The sequence below is a fragment of the Camelina sativa genome, chromosome 6, assembly GCF_000633955.1.
Source record: "Camelina sativa cultivar DH55 chromosome 6, Cs, whole genome shotgun sequence".
Classification (NCBI taxonomy): domain Eukaryota; kingdom Viridiplantae; phylum Streptophyta; class Magnoliopsida; order Brassicales; family Brassicaceae; genus Camelina; species Camelina sativa.
The window spans coordinates 11,964,358-11,969,730 of record NC_025690.1 but is presented as its reverse complement, the minus strand read 5'-3'; the positions used below and the strand labels follow the sequence as shown (position 1 = coordinate 11,969,730).

The window sequence follows — 5,373 nt, the reverse complement described above, 5'->3', positions numbered from 1 at the left end:
TTGTTGTTCCATGCTCTAGGTGCTTGACGCAAGCCATAAAGCGCTTTGTTTAACTTGTATACCTTCTCTTCACTTCCAGTCTTTAGAAAACCTTCTGGCTGTGAAACATAAACTGTTTCTTTGAGCTCACCATGCAAAAAGGCTGTTTTAACATCAAGATGATGTATCTCCCATCCATATGCTGCTGCAAGATCAATAAGCAATCTAATTGTTTCAATTCTTGCCATTGGAGCAAAAACCTCCTCAAAGTCAACTCCATATTGTTGCACATATCCCTTTGCAACAAGTCTAGCTTTGTGCTTGTTGATACTTCCATCTGAGTTTCTCTTGAGTTTAAACACCCATTTAAGCCCGATTGGTTTTGCTCCTATAGGCAAATCAACAAGATCCCATGTTTTCAATCTCTCAATCGAACCAATGCTTCTTTGCAAGCGTGTATCCATTCTTTTGAGTCCTTTGCTTCTTGAAAGTTTCTTTATTCATTGTTCAATACTAAAAGTAGCATTTCTCCTTCTTCTTCAGCTAGCAGAACGTAATCCTCGAGATATTTTGGAGCATGTCTTTCTCTCTGGGATCTTTTTAACATAACGGGAGATAATCTTTCAGGTGTCCAATTATTCTCGTTTTGTTCGTCCATCTCTTCACTGTCAACTCTGTCTTTACTAATCTCTGATACTCCTCTGTTTTCACCAACTTGTTCTATCTCTGATTCCTGAACATCCTCTTGAAGTCCGTTATTTCCAAACCCATCAATCATAATCTTAAAGCTTTCATTATTATTTCTTATAGTATCGACACCATTCCAGTCCCATCCTTTTGTTTCATCAAAAATAACATCCCTACTAACACTGATCTTCTTTGTGAGAGGGTCAAACAATCGATAGGCCTTCGATCCAGGTTCTGTTCCTAGGTGAACAAGGATGCGACTTCTGTCATCAAGCTTCCTAAGATGTGGTGAATCAACCTTTGCATAACCGATGCATTCGAAGACACGAATGTGTTCAACATTTGGCTTCTTCCCTCTAAACAGTTCATACGGTGTTTGATCCTTAAGAGACCGTGTTACTACTCTGTTTAAGACATAGGTCGAATGTCTTACAGCCTCTCCCCACATGTAGTTAGGCATGTACATGTGTTTCAAAATACTTCTTGCCATCTCCATTAGTGTTCTGTTTCTCCTTTCAACTACACCGTTTTGCTGTGGTGTATAAGGTGCTGTGAGATGTCTTTGAATGCCATTCTCCTCACAAAAACTTCTAAACTCATTTGATAAAAATTCTCCCCCTCTATCTGTTCTCAAAGTTTGTATTTTGCTCTCTGTCTCCTTTTCTATCATTGCTTTGAAGCTTTTAAATTTCCCAAAAGCTTCTCCTTTCTCGTGTAACAGGATCGTCCACATGTATCGGGAGAAGTCGTCTATAAGGACAAAAACATATCGTTTTCATGCACTCGTACTTGGTGTAATAGGACCACAGAGGTCACCGTGTATAAGCTCAAGCTTCTTCGTTGCTCGATATGATGTTGCCTGCGGAAAAACTCGTCTCGTTTGTTTACCAAGCAAACACGAACTACAGAGTTCTTTTTCAAGTGTACACCTTGGGCCTCCATGAACAATCTTCTTCTCAATCATAGTATTCAATGTTTCAAAGTTCACATGACCCATCCGTGCATGCCACTTTCCTGCATTACTTATTTCTATTAAGTAGAGGCATGTATTATCTTTCAATCCCATTCGAACCTTGTAAAGTCTGTTTGGTGATCTCTCTGCTTTCACAAGAAGTTTTCTTTCACGATCTCTCATAGTTAAATGTCCGTTCCTTAATCGAATGTCACATCCAGCTTCTGTTGCCTCACCAAGACTGACTATATTACTTTTCAATCCCGGAATATAGTAGACATCAATCATCTTTCTTGGCTTTCCATTCAGATCAACAAAGGCTATCGTGCCTTTTCCTTTAATATCAATACGAGAGTCATCTCCAAATCTAACTTTTCCTGTGACTGTCAAATCGAGTGTGTCAAAGTATCTTCTATCTCCAGTCATGTGGTTGCTAGCCCCATTGTCAAGATACCAAATATTGTCTCCTCCTGTGTTTGTTTCGAATTGACTAGGTACACATTGTTTTTCATTCAGGAATACAACCTCATGTAGCATAAGTTCATCTGCAGTTTCCGTATCCTTCTCCACTTCTTGAGTTTCCTGCAATTTCAACAAACGATCTGGACAACTGCTTGCATAATGCCCCATCTTGTCACATCTGAAACATGTAACCTGCGAGGGATCTCTTCCTCCGTTACGTCCACGTCCTCTTCCTCGATAGGAGAACCTTCCTCCTCTGCCTCTTCCTCTGTAGCTTCCGTTGTACTCATGTTGATGTTGATTAGAATAGCTTGCTTGCGTATCAACATTAGAGATAGTATTAGCATACATTAGCTTGTTCTGTTCTTCTTGTGGTTCTTCATCTTCGAATATTCTTTCTTCGTAGGCTTTAAGTCGGCCCACAATTTCTACAAAGCTTGTTGTGTTTAAGTCTAGTACTTGCTCTAAAGATGCTACAATATGAATGTATTTCTTTCGAGGAAGAGTTTTAAGAAACTTCTTGACTAGCTTGGATTCTTCGATTATTGTCCCTAGTGCAGCTGATTTTGAGGAGAGTTCGGATATTCTCCCAGAAAACTCATCAATACTCTCTGTATCTTTCATCTTCAGTCGATCAAAATCAGTCATCAGTGTTTGTAGTCTAGCCTCACAAACTCTCTCAGCTCCTACATGTCTGTTTTTGATTGCTAACCATATCTTTTTAGCTGTATCGAGCTCTCCTACCTGCAAGATGAGTGCCTCTGGGATAGATTGAAACAGTAATGCAATAGCCATGTCATTCTTTTCTTCATCTATAGTTTCTGCATCAATTGTCTCCCAAACTTTGTTGACCCTGAGCACAAATTTCATCTTCAGTGCCCAAACTGTATAGTTTGTGGTTGTTAGCATCGGACATGTGATGGAGGAAGATCCTCCTCCCTCTGTTGGTTTTGTGATCACAATAGCACTTTCCCCTTCGGTCATTGTTTTGCTCTGATACCAAATATAGAAAAATGCAGGTTGCAGGTTTGTGTAAAGAACAAAAGATCAAATAAGAATAACTCTCTTATTATTAGCTCTAGAAAATCTCTCAAAACTAAAGCTCTCTCACAATTGTTCTCTCTCAAACTCTTAATCTCTATATGTTAATGTCATAGCTCGACATACATATATATAACAAAACAGTCCTAGTTCTACTAGGAAAACACCAAATAGAGTTTGATCCTTATCCATTCACTAATCATAACTTGATTAGGAATGCTCTGCCTTTTCCTTCTTTAAGTTCTTCTCAAGCTTAAACCAACATTCACGACTAGGAAATAGAGACGAAGCGTGACTGTTATCATCAGAACTCAGAAGTAAAGATTTAATTTAATGCTCGAGAGTTAGTCCTTAAAAATACACCAACTAAAGGATTTGTAAAAGTCATTACCTGATGAATCGACGTAGTAATTAATAGTTTTAACTTTTAAAGGCCCAAACGGCTGCGTTTTAGTTTGGTTATCTTATTTTTACCTTGTTTAGTTTACAGTAAACCTCTTCGTCAAAAAAGAAAAAAAAAGTTTACACCTCTCAAATAATTTCGTCCACGTAAATAATGAGTTATATCGGATCAACAACAACTTTAACATTCTTCATCAAATTTGAGCTCAAGATTCACTTGAAGTGATTGGATTGTTATAATTTATCCAAAATTTTAGTAGGATGATGGAGAGACCAGATTTGGGGAATATTATGATTTCTTTCAAAATGTGTACATACAAAGCTTAATTAATACACTAAATATATTTTGCTAAGACTTTCTCTACTGGTTATCAAATTCTAAAATACCAATTTCTCAATTTTCTCTCTAGGCCAAAAACATACTGTATTGATTTTAGAATTTCACATAATTTATGTAAAATTTACAAATCATATGTTATTTAATTATAGATTTTGTAAAAAAATCTAATGAAATTCAGCGATATTAAACTAGTGATTTAAAATCTACTTAAACATTGTTATTGAAAACAATTTAAGAAAAAAATTTTAAATAATTTTATAAGATTTGTGAGGATTTCTCTAGTTAAAAATACAAAAATCTAAATTTCATAGTTTTATGTAGAATTTGATTACAATAAATCTTTATCAATTTGTCTAAAATCATCGAAATCATATAACAACTCAGTAAAACTTAAATCATTTAAAATACTGGATTAAATACACTCCTCATCGTTTTGAAAGAACAAAAAAAATCACATTTTCATTTTATTCATTTCAGTAATCATTTTCATTTTATGCTGCTAAAGAGTAAAAATTACAGTGATGATTAAGTCATGGAGAAAAACACAATTAAAACAGGGTTTGATTTGATCTTCTTAATATATTGACTAGCAAACTCAAACAAGGTCATCTAACTCATCTAAGAATTATTATTTTTCTTGTAGCATCCACCACAATAATTTGTACTTATAGCAATACAAATATATACTCATCATTATATATATCACAATCGTTGTTAATATTACACACAACCAATATTTCTTATTTTGTTCAGTCAAACATAACAAGAGTTTGATTTGTACTATATTTTACTTAGTCTCGGAAGTCCAGGATATAGTTTAAGATTTTCTCATCTTTCAAAGCACATCAGTCTTTAAAGCTTCCTAAACCATCAAAATATATCAATTGCATGAGACGTAATAGTATTACATAGCAAACGAAAAAATTGTGTGAAAACTTTTTCAAAAAAATCATGTAAAATATTAATTAATGAAGAAATTCATATGAATTTAATTAACCAAAAAAAATCATATGATTTTACTAGCGAAAAATTCAATCATAATTTTAAAATTTATTATTAATCTTTTATAGCTAAACGGTTTTTTTTTATATGATAGTATTCGTGTTGTCTATGGCGTACCATGATCTTATTTGACATTCTAAACAAGAAAAAAAAAAAGAAATTATTAAATATATAACTCACTTTCACAATCATAACGATGTTGTATTTATTGGTTGGTTCATTCTTCATTGATTAGGAATTAGATGTTGTTGATACGACAAACTTGTTTTCTAACTGGTAGTATAATTTGAACCATTATGTCGGTAATCTAAATGTGACTTTGTTTAAACCGGTTAGGTAATAGTAGTAGTACACTAGGAACAAAATAAACCGAATCCAAACCAATCCAATCAATGCGAAGAAATCAATAATTTTGGATTGAACCGGTACACATTTATATGCATCGAACCATAATAAATCTCCGGTGCGGTGGAGCTGAAAAAAAAAAAAAAAAAAAAAGAAAGAGCAG

General features: G+C 34.5%; 1 protein-coding gene across 1 annotated transcript in view; it reads left to right on the top strand.

The window, feature by feature from the left end:
- Positions 1-3,161, top strand: part of LOC104790993 (transcription factor bHLH79) — a 6,607-nt gene extending 3,446 nt beyond the window's left edge. The window contains exon 7 of the transcript XR_768851.2: positions 3,100-3,161. The gene's annotated coding sequence lies outside the window, so the exon portion shown is untranslated. The remainder of the gene's footprint in view (positions 1-3,099) is intronic.